This window comes from Leopardus geoffroyi, chromosome B3, assembly GCF_018350155.1.
Source record: "Leopardus geoffroyi isolate Oge1 chromosome B3, O.geoffroyi_Oge1_pat1.0, whole genome shotgun sequence".
NCBI classification, from domain to species: domain Eukaryota; kingdom Metazoa; phylum Chordata; class Mammalia; order Carnivora; family Felidae; genus Leopardus; species Leopardus geoffroyi.
In genome coordinates, this window is record NC_059337.1 from 84,881,622 (window position 1) to 84,898,412 (window position 16,791).

At 40.1% G+C, this 16,791-nt stretch overlaps 1 pseudogene; it reads right to left on the minus strand.

Moving 5' to 3' along the window:
• Nucleotides 1-7,395: 7,395 nt before the first annotated feature.
• Nucleotides 7,396-8,245, minus strand: LOC123583710 (annotated as a pseudogene).
• Between the last annotated feature and the right edge of the window lie 8,546 nt (nt 8,246-16,791).

The window sequence follows — 16,791 nt, forward strand, 5'->3', positions numbered from 1 at the left end:
AAGGGCATGCCAGAGAAGGTTGAGCCTGTGGCAAAGCATAAGCACGGAGTTGTAGAACAACTTGGTGTTGTGTGAGGAGGCTTGGTGTGTGGTAGAGGAAGATGAGAGGGTTAGGCAGGAAGGAGATGGTGCGTGGCCATGTGACCAAGCAGAGAAGCTGGCACAGCACCCTGAAAGCCACCGAGGGAGTTTATATGGTGGCCATCAGCCGTGTGTGTTTCAGAAGACAGTGTGGCAGATAGACTGGAGTGGGTGAGACACGAAGCTGGTGACCAGCTAAAGGCAGTGACTGGAACATGAAGAAGAGAGATGGCTAAAGAGAGATCCAAGAATGAGGATCTGCCAGCCATGGTGACTAACTGGATGTGAGGGAAGGAGAGAGGAAGCATCTAGGAGCTCTCAATTTCTGACTTGGGCTGCCCAGTGGGGAAACAGGAGAAGTGGGTTGGGGGAAAGAGACTGAGTTCTGTCTTGGACATGCTTATTTGAGAGCCTGCTGGATATAGAACAGGTGATTTAATGTGGGCAGTTCTAAGAGAATGAAATATCTAAAAGTCATGCCCTTATCGAGAAATAAAGGCAGGGTGAAGACAAAGCCACGCAGGAATTGTGTGGAGAGGTCCAAGGTGGAAGACGGGAATCATAGCACATAAGGAGTGAGCTGAGGCTAAGAAGCCAGTGGAGGAAACTGAGAAAGAACATTCAGAGAAATGAGAAGGAAACCAGGAGAGAGGGCTGTCCCAGAGGCTGAAAAAGGTGAGCCGTGCAAGGGGATGATCATTGTGAAGAGTGTTGAGTGTGTCTGTGTGAATTGCTCACTAATTCTTCTCAAGGCTGACTTGAGAAGAGAAAGGCCGGGCTGAAAGAAAAGGTTTTACTTGAGATATATTTACTCATAAACATACAAAGGCGAACTAAAGGGGTCCTTTGGGGCTGTGAATTAAAGATTTACCATTAGGACATTAAAAGCACGTAATAAAAATACAGCATCTCTTTCATTTTTTAAGTGAACAGATGGAAGTAGATGAGGTTAAGGGATGTACCAGAATCACCCAATGAAATAGATCAGGACTTGAATCCAGCTTTCTATGTATTTAGCCCACAGCTCTTTCCTCCAGATCAGTGGTGGGTTCTCAAACATCAGCTTGTACTAGAGTCACCTGGAGAGCTTTTAAAACAGGTAATGCTGGGGCGCCTGGGTGGCGCAGTCGGTTAAGCGTCCGGCTTCAGCCAGGTCACGATCTCGCGGTCCGTGAGTTCGAGCCCCGCGTCGGGCTCCGGGCTGATGGCTCAGAGCCTGGAGCCTGTTTCCGATTCTGTGTCTCCCTCTCTCTCTGCCCCTCCCCCGTTCATGCTCTGTCTCTCTCTGTCCCAAAAATAAATAAACGTTGAAAAAAAAAAATTTAAAAAAAAAATAAAAAAATAAAAATAAAAAAAAAAAAACAGGTAATGCTGACCTCTCCACCAAGATTTTATTTATTTATTTATTTATTTATTTATTTATTTATTTATTATTTTTTTAATGTTTCAAATTTTTATTTCAATTCTAGTTAACGTATAGTAGAATTTCAGGAGTAGAATTTGGTGATTCATCGCTTACATGCAATACCCAATGCTCATCATAACAAGTGCCCTTCTTTTTTTTTTTTTTACAAGTGCCCTTCTTAATACCCATCCCCCACTCGCCCATCCCCCACCCACCTCCCTCCATCAAACCTCATTTTGTTCTCTTTTGTTAAGAGTCTGTTATGGTTTGCCTCCCCCAAGATTTTAATTCAGGAGGTCTGGAGTGGGGCTTGAGAACCCACTTCTCACAACGTCCCTGTTCTCTATTGCTTCTGGCCCGGGACCACTTTGAGAACCACTATTGTATATGGCTTCTTTATCCCTAACACTTAAAAGTGCTTGAGGAATCTAGAAAGCAGTTAAATCTCCCAGGTTGCTTAATCATTCTTTAAGTAACCCTCCTTATAATATTAATTTGCTTAGAAAGAATATTTTTTTCATGCATCAGAGTGTCTCTGTGGAAAGTATGAATATGGAACGGAACTTTATTCAAACCTCTGTTTTGAGCACTCTCACTCTTCTATACACTCTTGTAGCTTTGGGGGATATGGTCAAAACTCTGCTCTCAGGGAGGGTCCCTTGTGCAGGAGACACAAATATACTAGATAAATGAGTGAAATATATAATAAATTAGTGAGAGTGCTGAAGAGAAAAAGGGGAAAAGGATAGAAATGTCAGGGCAAGAGGACATGTTAAAATTTTGGGGTGCCCTGACTGGCGATCAAGAGCATGTGTCTCTTGATCTTGGGGTCATGGGTTTGAGCTCCAGAGAGATTACTAAGAAAAAGAAACTGAAAAAAAAAGAGGACCTCTTAAAATTTTAAGGAGGGCGGCTGGGAGGTTAAAAGGACAACATTGACAGACTGATCTGAAGGAAGGAAAGAGTGAGTTGTGTGGGTATCTAGGGGAAGAATGGTCTGCACAGTATTCAGTGAGTGCAAAGACCCTGAGGTGGGAACACCCTTTGAGGAACAGCAAGGACTCAGTGTGAGTGACCTAAAGTGACTCAGGGGAAGACTAATAGGAAATGAAACCAGAGATAATAGAGCACCAGATCAGTGTTGGGGATCTTAGGGATTGATTTTTAACAACATTTAAAAATTCTTCCATAAGATATCACTCTGTTTTTCTTGAACCAAAATGTACTATTTACTTTTGAGGGAACACTAGGTCCCAAACTTGAGCTATGGATCTCCCAGTACTAAGATCTCATTAGTGAGATCTCATTAGTGGCTAATGAGTTTGCTCAACTGCTTGTTTTACCAAAACAATTGAATGCAGACCAGCCTGGAAAGACAAATAGAGACAAATAGAGAAGGAAATGTTTCTTTGGTTACCTTTTATGTGTATGTGTGCACTATCCCATTCTCTCCCTCCCTAATCCACTGGGGCACTCCCCCCCCCCCTCCCCATCTCTTCACTAAATTCCAAGAGAATTGCCCTGGCAATGTCTGCTGCATTTTTTCTGTATTACAAGTTACATTGTGTGCATTTCTGGGAAAAATTGACCCCACCCATATGAGTCGTGGGCGGTGGCTCAGACCTTTAGTTTGTCAGCCTACACTCTTTTTATGGTCAAGCCTTTTGGGGCCTGGCGCACCCCACAGCCACCTGTACTGGGGAAAAAAACGATTCATTAACACATTAAAGGACAGGCTAGCATGTTTGTCTTTCTGGCAGATTACTGAATTTATATTCAAACATGGAGAAATCTTAAAAGTAACAATTGCCACAGTCAAAGGCAAACTACTAGGCTGGATGGATCATTGTTCTAAGAAATTTTGCCTTTTTTTATGTTCTCACAAAAACAATATGACTTGGGATAGAGTTGGGTCTGAGGCACAGTGAAGTGCCTGACTATTGTCTGCAGAGCCTTGAGCTGGGTCCCGCACAAACATGGGACTAAAAAGATGCAGTCCCGGACTCTAAGAGGTTATGTCTGAGACCTCTGAGAATGGAGCAGTATCTATGAGGATTCATGTTGTCACATCAGTACATGAGAAATAGTTTCCAGCAGAACAAAAGAGAATTCTAAGCTTCCCTCACAATTTGGTTTTGAATCTTCAGAGACCACATCTGTTTCCTAGAACAGAAGTTAGTTTGGAAGCCATATTTATGCATTATCAAGTTATCTGTGGGTAAAAATTTTAAAGCATGGGGTTCAGATGAGATCTGGCGCGTTCAGGGTGTTACGGCCGTAGACTAAAGCATGGGATTCAAAAACACATGACTTTTCATCAATGACTCCCCCCCCCCTCCCCGCCAATTTGAATTGGCTCTTAGCAGCCCACGTGGAATAGAGGTGACTTTCTGCAGGTGAGGTCCCCCACCTCTCTAGAGCAGGCCGTCTGTCCCACACAGAGGAATACAATACTTGTGGACTGCTCCTAGGCACTGGTCCTGCTTCTAGGGTCTGAGGGCTTTTGGGGGCAGGGACAATTATTTTGTTGATCCTTAAAATCTTAGATGTTAGGGCCCCGAAGTGCCCTTAAAGGTCATTTAGCCAACTACTCCATCTATGCTTAAAGCATGCCTCAGTATCCTCACCAAGAGGTCTAGCAACTTTGGTGAAACACCTCTAGTGTTTGTACCTAGGAATAGTATTAGGTGAGAAGGGAGACCCCAATTTCACTTACTCAGGAAGGCCTTTGTGTAGGAGATAAGTTTTGATGTGGTTAATTTGTTCAGTTCAAATGTAATTCAGTTCAATTAAAAGAGAGGAAAAGGAAGCTTGACTAATGCCTCTTCTTTTGTCAAAGAAAACCATATTGTGGATGGAGAATCAAGAATATCTTTTTGGAAAATAGTTAAATGGCAAGCACCCTCCACTTGTATTTCCCTCCTAATGAGAAAAACAACCCCAAATGTCTGACCATAATAGTGTAATGCTTAGTAGTGCCCTACAACCCCAAAAGCCATAACTTCTTGTCTCCACCAACAAAAACAAATTTTATGGCCCAGTCTTTAAATGAATCACTCTGTGGAAATGATAGCAAATGTAATAATGCCAGACAGCTGCAATTATCTAAATGTTTCCCTATTAGCCATTTGAATGGCTAAAGCTTGATAATCAAATCAGAGTGAATGCTAATTGAAATCTAATAGAGCTTACATCCATGTGATTAGGTATCAGAATTTGATTCCAATATTGTTAAATTACAGACAAGGCCCATCAAATCACACTAAAAATAAATATTGTAACCTCAATGGCAAAAGGAGATGGATTTTTTCAATAAACAGAGATCAAACTGGAACCTGTTTGTACGGTGTCACTGCCACCTAGTGAGACTTAGTGGAACTGCAGAGACAGTCTGTCTTTGGAAGTGGGGCACAGCCATTTCTATTTTCCCAGCACAAGGAGTTTCTTGACAACGGAGAATATGAATAACGATCATTTCCAGAAGAGGCAGCCAAGAAGATTCCAGCTGGAAGGGTGTATGTTGGCAAGAACTAGAGGTGAGGTTGGATGGACTTGGGGGGACTGCCTATAGAAATGAGACTTAACACTCCCTGTGTCCCAGGTGACTTCTTTCCTCCCCTAGTTCTGCTAATAGAAGATTCACTTTCTGTTGGTAATACCTCTAGAATAAATAACATTTATTGAATCTCTAATATGAACACAGTCTCAAAATCCTGTTGAGTAACAGGAGTATAAAATGTGGTCCCTTCCCCAGGGAGTTTGTAATTGTAATAGGTTCTGTGGGGACATTAGAGAAAAACACATGCTACCTTATACCAGCAGTTATGGACTGACTTCTGTCGTAGAGTAGTCTCTGAAGAAAGAATGCTTGCAATGTAAATTTTTGGAGGCTTTGCATGTATGACAATGCCTTTGTCCTACACTCATGCTTAAGACAGTTTGGTTAGATAGGGTATAATCTTCTCTCACTTGTTGAGTATATAGGGAAGCTTGATTTGTAAAATCTATGCCCCTGGGACGTGAGAGGTAATAGAGGGGTGGCAAATCAAATTAGTTGCTTAATTTACTAACTGCATAGAAATTTAAAAACATAAAGACTAAAGTCTACATATGAGCATACTGGATTTGGACTGAATTAGCCCTGAATTTTTTTCAAAAATTTTTGGTAAAATATTCAAAAGATAAAAATTGTCATCCGAATCATGTTGAAGTGTGCAGTTCTGTGGCATTAGTTATGTTTGTATTGTTGAGCAACTATCACCACGATCCATCTCCAGAACTCTTTTCATCTTACAAAACTGAAGTTTCATACCCATTAAACAATAACCCCCTATTCCCCGTCTCCCTAGCCCCTGGAAACCACCATTCTACTTTCTGTCCCTATGATTTTGACTACTCTAGGTACCTCATATAAATGGAGTCATATAGCATTAGTCTTTTTGTGGCTGTCTTGTTTCACTTAGCATAATGTTCTCAGGGTTCATCCATGTGTAGCATATGTCAGAATTTCCTTCTTTGTTAAGGCTGAATATTCCATTATAAGTGTATACCACATTTTGCTTATTTATCTGTTTATGGACCGATGGGTTGCTTCCATGTTATGGACCGTTGAGTTGATTTAGCTATTGTGAATAATGATGCTCTGAACATGGGTGTGCAAATATATCTTTGAGCCCCTGCTTTTGATTCTTTTAGGTGTGTACCCATCAGTGGAATTGCTGAATCATATGCTACATCTATTTTTAATCTTTTGTGGAACTGCCATACTGTTTTCCACAGGGGCTGCACCATTTTACATTCACACCAACAGTGCACAAGGGTTCCAGTTTATCCACATCCCTACCAACATTTTTTATTTCAAATTTTAAAAAGTTATTTTAAGTATCTTCCACTCCCAGTATGGGGTTCAAACTCACAACCCTGAGATTAAGAGTTGCATGCTCTACTGACTGAGACAGCTAGGCATCCCTTACATTTTTTCATTGTAGCTATCCCAATAGATATGAAGTGCTATCTCACTGTGGTTTTGCTTTACATTTCCCTAATGATTATAATGTTAAACATCTTTTCATGCGCTTACTGTCCATTTGAATATCTTCTTTGAAGAAATGTCTATTTAAGTCCTTTGCCCATTTTTGAATCAGGTTATTTAAAAAATTTTTTAAAACATTTATTTATTTTTGAGAGACAGAGAGAGAGAGAGCAAAAGCAGGAGAGGAGCTGAGACAGAGGGAGACACAGAATCCAAAGCAGGCTCCAGGCTCCGAGCTGCCAGCACAGAGCCCGATGCGGGGCTCAAACCCATGGACCGTGAGATCATGACTTGAGCTGAAGTCAGCCAGTCAACCAACTGAGTCACCCAGGTGCCCCCGAATCAGGTTATTTGTTTCTTTGTTGTTCAGTTTTAGAGTTCTCTATGTATTTTGTTTTAAAGTTTATTTATTTTTGAGACAGAGAGAGACAGAGCATGAACAGGGGAGGGTCAGAGAGAGAGGGAGACACAGAATCTGAAACAGGCTCCAGGCTCTGAGCGGTCAGCACAGAGCCTGATGCGGGGCTCGAACTCACGGACCGCAAGATCATGACCTGAGCCGAAGTCGGATGCTCAACCGACTGAGCCACCCAGGCGCCCCTGTATTTTGGACATTAATCCCTTAGCAGGTATATAGTTGGCAAATATTTTCTCCCATTCTAGGGATTGCCTTTTCATTCTGTCACGAAAGTCTCATTTTTGGAGGGAGTACCAAATTGCTTTATTTGAAGCAATGGTACAAATGAAAGAACCTAAGTATTCCTTTTGGTAAGACCTATAGAAAAGGTAAAGGTAACCCCAACATGCAAGCACTACCTTGGTGACCAGGAAGTCACCTCTGTGGCTATGACCAGGGAAGTTACCCTCAGCCTAAGTCTTAGCTCTTGTTATCACTGTCTGTCTGTGCGTACTTGTCAAACAGACACTCTGCCGTGCCAGATTCTTGTACAAGTTGGTTATGTGGTCATCCGATTCTTTGGTGGATTTTACCTGCTAATTCAGGTGATGAGTCTCGGTGAAGTCACACAAGTAGGGTTTTTTGTCGGTGGCCATTCTGGCCATTCCAGTAGTGACTGATTCATGCTTTCCAAGTAAAATGCATACTCCATTGCATTCAGCCTGTTTTCCCAGTCCTTTCTGGTCCCGTTTCTTGATAGCCTTAAGGAGAATGTGGTCATTGGTTCTGCAGCTTCATCAGTTTCTCAGCTTTTTCTCTCTCTTCATGAGATTGGTGAGGAAAATATTCGTTGAAGTTCTTCAAAGCCACATCACTGAGGTCAAAGTAGTAAGACATGGATAGGTAGATGTAGGAGGTGTAGAGTTTCAGGCTGATCTGGCAGTGGATAGTGGCCTCTGAGTCCTGGTGGTATTTCTGGCCCATCCATGTGGGAGACGAGGAGGTCACAGTGAGCAGCTGAAGAGAGGCAACAGCAGCTGCCCCCCCCCCCCCTGCTGGAGAGGGGTGATGGCCTTGGGGCAGTCTGAAACTGTGAGGCGGTGCCCAGGGCTGGCTCTGAGCAGCCAGCGGGGGTTTGGGTTAGCGCCTTTTCCCTCCAGGCACTGTCAAAGCAGGAAACCATGGCAACTCTCAGGAAAGGCTGTTCAAAGTGTCCTTTGATGCACAAAAGTTTGACATTTTCTTGAAGTCTGACTTGTCTATTTTGTCTTTTGTTGCTTGGGCCTTCGGTGTCATATCCAGGAATCGTTGTCAAATAATCCAATGTCATGAAGCTTTTGCTCCATGTTTTCTTCTAAGAGTTTTATGTTTAGGTTGGTGGTCAATTTTGACTTAATTTTTGTTATTATTTTTTTTTTTCAACGTTTTATTTATTTTTGGGACAGAGAGAGACAGAGCATGAACGGGGGAGGGGCAGAGAGAGAGGGAGACACAGAATCGGAAGCAGGCTCCAGGCTCCAAGCTGTCAGCCCAGAGCCCGAGGCGGGGCTCGAACTCACGGACCGCGAGACCGTGACCTGGCTGAAGTCGGACGCTTAACCGACTGCGCCACCCAGGCGCCCCTGACTTAATTTTTGTATATGGTGTTAGGTAAGAGTCCAAGATCATTCTTTTGCACGTGGATGTCCAGTTTTCACATCACCATTTGTTGGAAAGACCATCCTTTCCCCATTGAATGGGGAAAAGGCTTTGGCACCCTTGTCAAAATCAGTTGTCTATATATATGAGAAGATTTATTTCTGGGCTCTCTATTCAATTCCATTGGTCTCTATGTCTGTCTTTATGCCACCACCACCCTGTTTTGATTACTGTAGTGTTACAGTAAGTTCCAAAATCAGGATGTAGGAGACTTTCAATTTTGTTCTTTTTCAAGATGGTTTTAGCTACTCTGGGTCCCTTGAAATTCCATATGAATTTTAGGATCATTTTTTTCTATTTCTGCAAAAGATGTCATTGGTATTTTGACAGGGATTACATTGAGTCTATAGATCATTTTGAGTAGTAACGATATTTTAACAATATTAACTCTTCTAATTCATGAGCATGGGATATGTTTCAATTTATTTATGTCTTTAATCTCAGTAATGTCTTTTAGTTTTCTTTTTTTTTTTTTTAATTTTTTTTTTCAACGTTTATTTATTTTGGGGACAGAGAGAGACAGAGCATGAACGGGGGAGGGGCAGAGAGAGAGGGAGACACAGAATCGGAAACAGGCTCCAGGCTCTGAGCCATCAGCCCAGAGCCTGACGCGGGGCTCGAACTCACGGAACGCGAGATCATGACCTGGCTGAAGTCGGACGCTTAACCGACTGCGCCACCCAGGCGCCCCTAGTTTTCATTGTATAAGTCTTTTATCTCCTTAGGTAGCTAATTTTTACGTATTTTACTATTTTTGATGCTATTATAAGTAGGACTGTTTTTTTTAAATTTTTATTTATTTGTTTTTTATTTTGAGAGAGAGAGAGTGTGTGTGGGGGGGGGGGGGGTGGGGAGGGGCAGAGAGAGAGGGAGAGAGAGAATCCCAAGCAGGGGATGCAGAACTTGATCTCATGAATCAGAACCACAAGATCATGACCTGAGCCGAAATCAAGAGTTGGATGCTAAACCGACTGAGACACCCAGGTGCCCCTATTTTTATTTTTTATTTAGTTTTTAGAAGTTTATTTATTTCTTTTGAGAGAGAAAGAGAGAGCAGGGGAGGGGCACACACACAGAGAGAGAGAGAGAGAGAGAGAGAGAGAATGAATCCCAAGCAGGCTCCAAGCTGCCAGCACGGAGTCCAACATGGGGCTTGATCCCACGAACTGAGAGATCATGACCTGAGCCAAAATCAAGAGTCAAACACTTAACCAACTGAGCCACCCAGGTGCCCCAGTAGAACTGTTTTTTTTAAATTTCCTTTTTAGTTTGTTCAATATTAGTGTATAGAAATTCAACTGATTTTTGTGTGTACTTTATATCCTGCTGTTTTGCTGAATTAATTTATTCTAACAATTTTTTTTGTGAAATCTTTAAGGTTTTTTACATATAAGATCACATTATCTGTGAATAGAGATACTTTTACTTTTTTCTTTCTGATTTAGATGTTCTTTTGTTCTTTCTTTCTCCTAGTTTGGTGTGCGTGTGCATGTGCGTGTGCGTGTGTATGTGTGTGTGTGTGTGTGTGTGTTTATCCTAAAAGAATGTTGAATTTTTATCAAATACTTTTGCTGCATCAATTGAGATGATCATGAAGGGTTTTTTCCTTCATTCTGTTAATATGGTGTATTATACTGATCAATTTTTATATGTTGAACCCTCCTTGAATTCCAGGAATAATTCCCACTTGGCAATGATGTATTATCCTTTTATTATGCTGTTGAATTTGATATGGAGTTTCCTCAAAAAGTTAAAAATAGAACTGCCCTACAACCCAGCAATTGCACGACTAGGTATTTATCCAAAGGATGCAAAAAATACAGATTCAAAGGGATATGTGCACCCTGATGTTTATAGCAGCATTATCAACAATAGCCAAACTATGGAAAGAGCCCAAATGTCTATCGACTAATGAATGGATAAAGAAGATGTAGTATATACACAAATATGCAATGGAATATTACTCAGTCATCAAAAATAATGAAACCTTGCCAATTGCAATGGTATGGATAGAGCTAGAGTGTATTATGCTAAGCTCAATATGTCCATCAGAGAAAGACAAATACTGTATGATTTCACTCATATGTGGAATTTAGGAAACAATCAGATGAACATATGGGAAGCAGGAAAAAAAAAGAGAGAGGGAAGCAAACTATAAGAGCCTCACAAAGATAGAGAACAAACTGAAGACTGATGGAGGGAGATGGGTGGGGTAAATGTGTAAATGGGTGATAGGCATTAAAGAGGACACTTGCTGTAAATGAACATTGGGTGTTACATGTAAGTGATGAATCACTAAATTCTACTCCTGCAATCAGTATTATACTATATGTTAACTAACAAGAATTTAAAGAAAATTTTGACCAAAAATGCTGTCGAATTTGGTTTGCTAGTATTTCTTGAGAACGTTTGCGTCAATGCTCATAACAGATAATAGTCTGTGGTTTTCTTTTTTTGTAGTGTCATTGACTGGCTTTGGTATCACAGAAATGCTGATCTCATGAGATTAGAAGTGTTCTCCCCTCTTCAGTTCTTTCAAAAGTTTGAGAAGGATTGGTATTAGCTCTTCTTTAAATGTTTGGTAGAATTCACCATGGAGCCATCAGGTCTAATGCTTTTATTTTGGGGGAGGTTTTTGATTACTGATTCAATTTCCTTATTTGTTACAGGTCTATTCAGATTTTCTATTTCTTATTTAGACTTGGCAGTTTTCGTGTTTTCTAGGAATTTGTCCACTTCATCTAGGTTATCGAATTTGTTGGCATATAGTTGCTCATAGTATTCTCTTATAATAATTTTTATATCTGTAGATTCAGCGGTAATATCCCCACTTTCATTTATTTTTATTTTTTTGTTTTTTTAAAATAATTTGTGTCTTCTCTTTTTTCCTATTCAGTCTAGCTAAAGGTATATCGATTTGCTGATATTTTTGAAAAACCAACTTTTGGTTTTATTGATTTTCTCCATTGTTTATTACATTTATTACTCTTACCCTTTATTACATTCATTTATGCTCTATATTATCTTCTCCTCGGCTAGCTTTGAGTTTATTGTTACTTTGTTTCTTAGTTTCTTAGGTTGTTAAGTTAGGTTATTGATTTGAGATCTTTCTTGTTTTTTTAATATAAACATTTATAGCTATAAATTTCCCCCTTAACAATCCTTTTGCTGTGTCCCATAAGTTTTGGTATGTTGTGTTTTCATTTTCATTAGTTTCTAACTATTAGAAAATTAGAAATTAGAAAACGTCCTTTGTGATTTCATTTTTGATTCATTGGTTATTTAAGAGTGTGTTGTTTAATTTCTATAAATTTATTAACGTTCCAGTTTTCCTTCTGTTACTGATTTCTAACTTCATCTTGTGATGAGAGAAGATATTTTGTATGCTATCCATCTTTTAAAGTATTTCGAGGCTTCATCTGTGGCCTAACATATAGCTTATCCTGGAAAATGTCCAATGTGCACTTAAGGAGAATGTGTACACTGGTGTTGGGTAGAGTGTTCTATATATGCCTTTCAGATCTATTTGATTTATTGTGTTCAAATCCTCCCTTTAATTATCTTCTATTTGTTCTATTAATTATTAAGAATAAGGTATTAAAGTCTCCAACTATTATTGTGGAACTTCCACTTTCCCCTTCAATTCCGTCAGTTTCTGCTTTATATATTTTGATTTTCATTATTAGGTGCATAAATGTTTACAATTGTTATCCTCTTATTGTATTCAACCACTTACTAATACATAATGTCTTTCTTTGACTCTTGCAAGCTTTTTAAATGTTTATTTATTTTCGAGAGAGAGAGAGACAGAGTGCAGAGTGCAAGCAGGGGAGGAGCAGAGAGAGAGACATAGAATCCAAAGTAGGCTCCAGGCTCTGAACTGTCAACACAGTCCAAAGAGGGGCTTGAACTCATGAACCTGGATTTCTTGACCTGAGCTGAAGTTGGATGCTTAACTGGCTGAGCCATGCAGGCACCCCATCTTGCAAACTTTTAAAAATTTAAAGCCTATTTTGGGGGGTGCCTCGTGGCTCAGTTGGTTAAACCTCCAACTCTTGATTTCCGCTCAAGTCATGTTCTCAGGGAATCACTTCTTGGCCTTTTGGCTAAGATCAAGTGAAGTCACATTCTCATGGTTCATGAGTTTGAGCCCTGTATTGGGCTCCATGCTGACAGTGCAGAGCCTTCTTGGGATTCTCTCCCTTCCCCCACCCTTCTACTCCCCCTGCACGTGCTCTCTTTATATAAATAAATAAATAAATAAATAAATAAATAAATAAACTTTTTAAAAAGCTATTTTGTCCAATATTAGTATAGCCACCTCTGCTTTGTTTTGGCTACTATTTGCATAGAAAGACTTTTTTTTAATCCTTTCGCTTTCAACCTATTTGAGTCTTTGGATCTAAAGTGAGTCTCTGAAAAAAATAAAATAAAATGAATCTACAGTAGAGAGCATAGAGCTAAATCATTATTTTAAGTCCATTCTGTCAACCTCTGTATTTTGATTGGAGAGTTTAATCTATTTACATTTGAAGTAATAACTGATAAAGAGGAACTCCTGTCATTTTGCTATGTGTTTTTGTATGCCTAATAGCTTTTTTTGTCCCTTATTTCCTGCATTACTGTTTTCTTTTGTGTTTAGCTGATATTTTTTGTAGTAAAATGCCTTAATTCCCCTCTTCTTTTGTGTATATTCTGTAACTATTTTCTTTGTGGTTGCCATGGGAATTAGATTTGACAGCTTAAAGTTATAAACATTCTAATTTCAATTTATGCCGGCTTAACTTTAATAACATACAAAAACTGTGCTCCTATATAGCTCCCTCCCCATTACTTTTAGTTATTGATGTCACAGGATCCATCTTTATACATGGTGTGTCCCAAACCATAAGCTAATAATTGTTATGTATAATGTATTAGTCAGTTGTGTAGGAAATAAAATGTGGAATCATAAATCAGTTATAAGAATATGAGCTTTAGATTAATGATTGTTTTGCTTTTTTTTTAATGTAGTATTCTTGGGGTGCCTGGCTGACTCAGTCAGTGGAGCTTGCAACTCTTGATCTTGGGGTTGTAAGTTTGAGCCCTATGTTGGGTGGAGAGATTACTTAAAAATAAAATCTTAAAAATGTATTATTCTCTTAAATCATGTAGAAAGCAAAAAGTAGAGTTACGAACCATTTTTTACAGATGATACTGGTTTTATAGTTGCCCACATATGTACCTTCACAATATCTTTATTTCTTCACACAGCTTTGAGATATAGGCTAATGTCTTTTCATTTCAACCTGCAGGACTCCCTTTAACATTTCCCGCAGGGTAGGCCTAGTGGTAACAAATTCCCTCATCTGAGGCTGTCTCATTTTTGAAGGACACTTTTGCCAGATACAAGATTCTTGGTTCACAATTTTTTCATTTAGCACTTTGAATATTTCAGTCCACTGCCTTCTGGCTCTCACGGTATCTGATGAGAAATCTGTGAATAATGTTATTGAGGGTCCCTGATATGATGAGTTACTTCTCTTTTGGTGTGTTTAAGATTCTCTCTTGTTCTTTTTCTTTCAATAGATTGATCACAATGTATCTTGGTGTGGGTCTCTTTTGATTTCATACTACTTGGAATTTGTTGAACTTGCTGGGTGTTTATATTCATAGCTCATCAAATTTGGCAAGTTTTCAGCCCTTATTTCTTTAAATAATCTCTTCTCCTTTCTCTTTCTTATTTTGAGACTCCCACACTGTATGTGATAGTTTGCTTGATGGTAGACTCTGTTCACTTTCCTTTAATCTTTTTTCTTTCCATTCCTCAGACTCGATAGTTTCCATTGTTCTTTCTTCAAATTTGCTAATTCTTTCTTCTGCCTGCTCAAATCCATCTCTGAAAATTTTATTTTAGTTATTGTGCTTTTGGGCTCTAGAATCTCTTTTTGGTTTCTTTTGGTTACGATGGGGATTAGATGGGGTAATCATCTCCATATTGATATGTCTACTTTGTTCAGACATTGTGTAGTAGGTCCACCTATTGAGACGGGTCTGTTGGTGTGGTTTTTTTCCTCTTCCTGTTTCTTTGTATACCTTGTGGGTTTTGTTGTTGTTGTTGTTGTTGAAAACATGAGTATTTGAATCTAATGATATGGCCTAACTCTGGAAATCAGATTCTCTTCCTTTCCCAAGATTTTTTGGCTTTTGGTTTTGTTTTGTTTTGCTTTTCAGAAAACTTGTAGGCTGGGGTGCCTGGGTGGCTCAGTTGGTTAGGTGTCCGACTCATGGTTTGGGCTCAGGTCATGATCTCATGGTCATGAGATCAAGCCCTGTGTTTGGCTCTGTGCTGAGTATGGAGCCTGTGGGGATTCTCTCTCTCTCTGACCCTCCCCTGCTCATATTCTCTCTCTCTCTCAAAATAAATAAACATTAAACAAAATTGTAGGCTTTCTTTGTGAAGGGTCAGCCTGCAATATAGAATTAAGGTGCTCTCAGGTCATTTTTTGAGTCTGTGCTTTTCTCTGGGGACATATGGTGCCTTTCTTTTTCATTTCCTTTTTTTAATGTTCATTTATTTTTGAGAAAGAGAGAGACTGTGCGCAGGGAGGGGCAGAGAGAGAGAGGGGGTGATCGAGGATCCAAAGTAGGATCCGTGCTGACAGCAGTGAGCCTGATGTGGGCCGCAGATTCACAAACTGTGAGATGATGACCTGAGCCGAAGTCAAACACTTAACCGACTGAGCCGCCCGGGTGCCCCTATATGATGCCTTTCTAATTTTGTAATCTCTACACCCAACATGGGGCTTGAACTCACAACCCTGAGATCAAGAGTCACATGCTCTTCTGAGTGAGCCAGCTAGGTGCCGCTGAATGCCCTAGTCTTTAATGTCTGACTCCCAAAATGGGAAAAAGAAGAAAATGAAGAGGTGGCAGGGCGGGGTGGGGGGGGGCGGGCGGGGAGATGGTCTAGTCCTCTAAATTTTATTGAAGTTGCTTCAGTCAGATGGGGAGAGGCTTGCAACAATGTGAGGTGAGGGGGCCCACGGGGCAGTGCAATAATAGCTGTCCATCTCTGTGTCTGCACCTGTGTGATCAGATGCAGCGATTAGGGAATCAGGGTACAGATCCCCAGTATTTGGAGGACAAAATCCTTATTGCAAACACTGGCTTCCATAGTTGTATGCAGGCTGCTGCAGGAATGCCCATAGAGCTGTCTGCCTGTAGGGCTGGAGGGTAAAGGATGTGCAGCTGCTATTGAACTGAGAGTTGAAATGGACCCAAATTAACCTGTTTGCTATCCAGGCATTTCCCTGTAAGTTCAAACCTTTTGTAGACTCCAGAGCTCCAAAATAGTTACATCAGACAGATTCTACCAGTGTAGTTGTTGTCTAGGTTAGGATACAGATTTCTGGTGCTTCTTATCTACTATGTTCCCAGAATCCTTTTTTCAGCCTTGATTTTTTTTTTAAACTTGTTCCATCTCAAAGGGAAATTTTTAAATGACATAAAATCAAATTATAAATGACATAAAGCCAAATTACAAAAGCTAATTTATTTCCCCTTTCACATTGCATTCATAAATCATCATGTTGTACACTTGATTTTTTAAATTTTAGTTCCAGTTAACATAGTGTTTTATTAGTTTCAGGTATAAAATATAGTGACTCACCAGTTCCATGTATCACTCAGTGCTCATCAAGATAGAATACTCTTTTTTTTTTTTAATTTATTTTTTTTTATTTTAGAGAGAGAGAATGAGTTGGGGAGAGGGGCAGAGGGGGAGAGAGAGGATCCCAAGTAGGCCCCATGCTCAGCGCAGAGCCCGACACAGGGCTTGATCCCACAGCCCTGGGATCATGACCCAAGCTGAAATCAAGAGTCAGATGCTCAGCTGACTGAGCCACTCAGGCTCCCCTCAAGATAAGTGAGTGTACTCTTAATCCCCTCCACCTATTTCACCCATCCCCCTACCCACCTCCCCTCCTGGTAAACATCCAATTGTTCTCTATAGTCAAGAGTTTGTTTTTTGGTTTGTCTCTCTCTTTTTTCCCCCTCTTTGCTCATTTGTTTTGTTTCTTAAATTACACATATGAGTGAAATCATATGGTATTTGTCTTTCTCTGACTGGCTTATTTTGCTTAGAATTTTACTCTCTGGATCTATCCATGTTGTTACAAATGGCAAGCTTTCATTCAT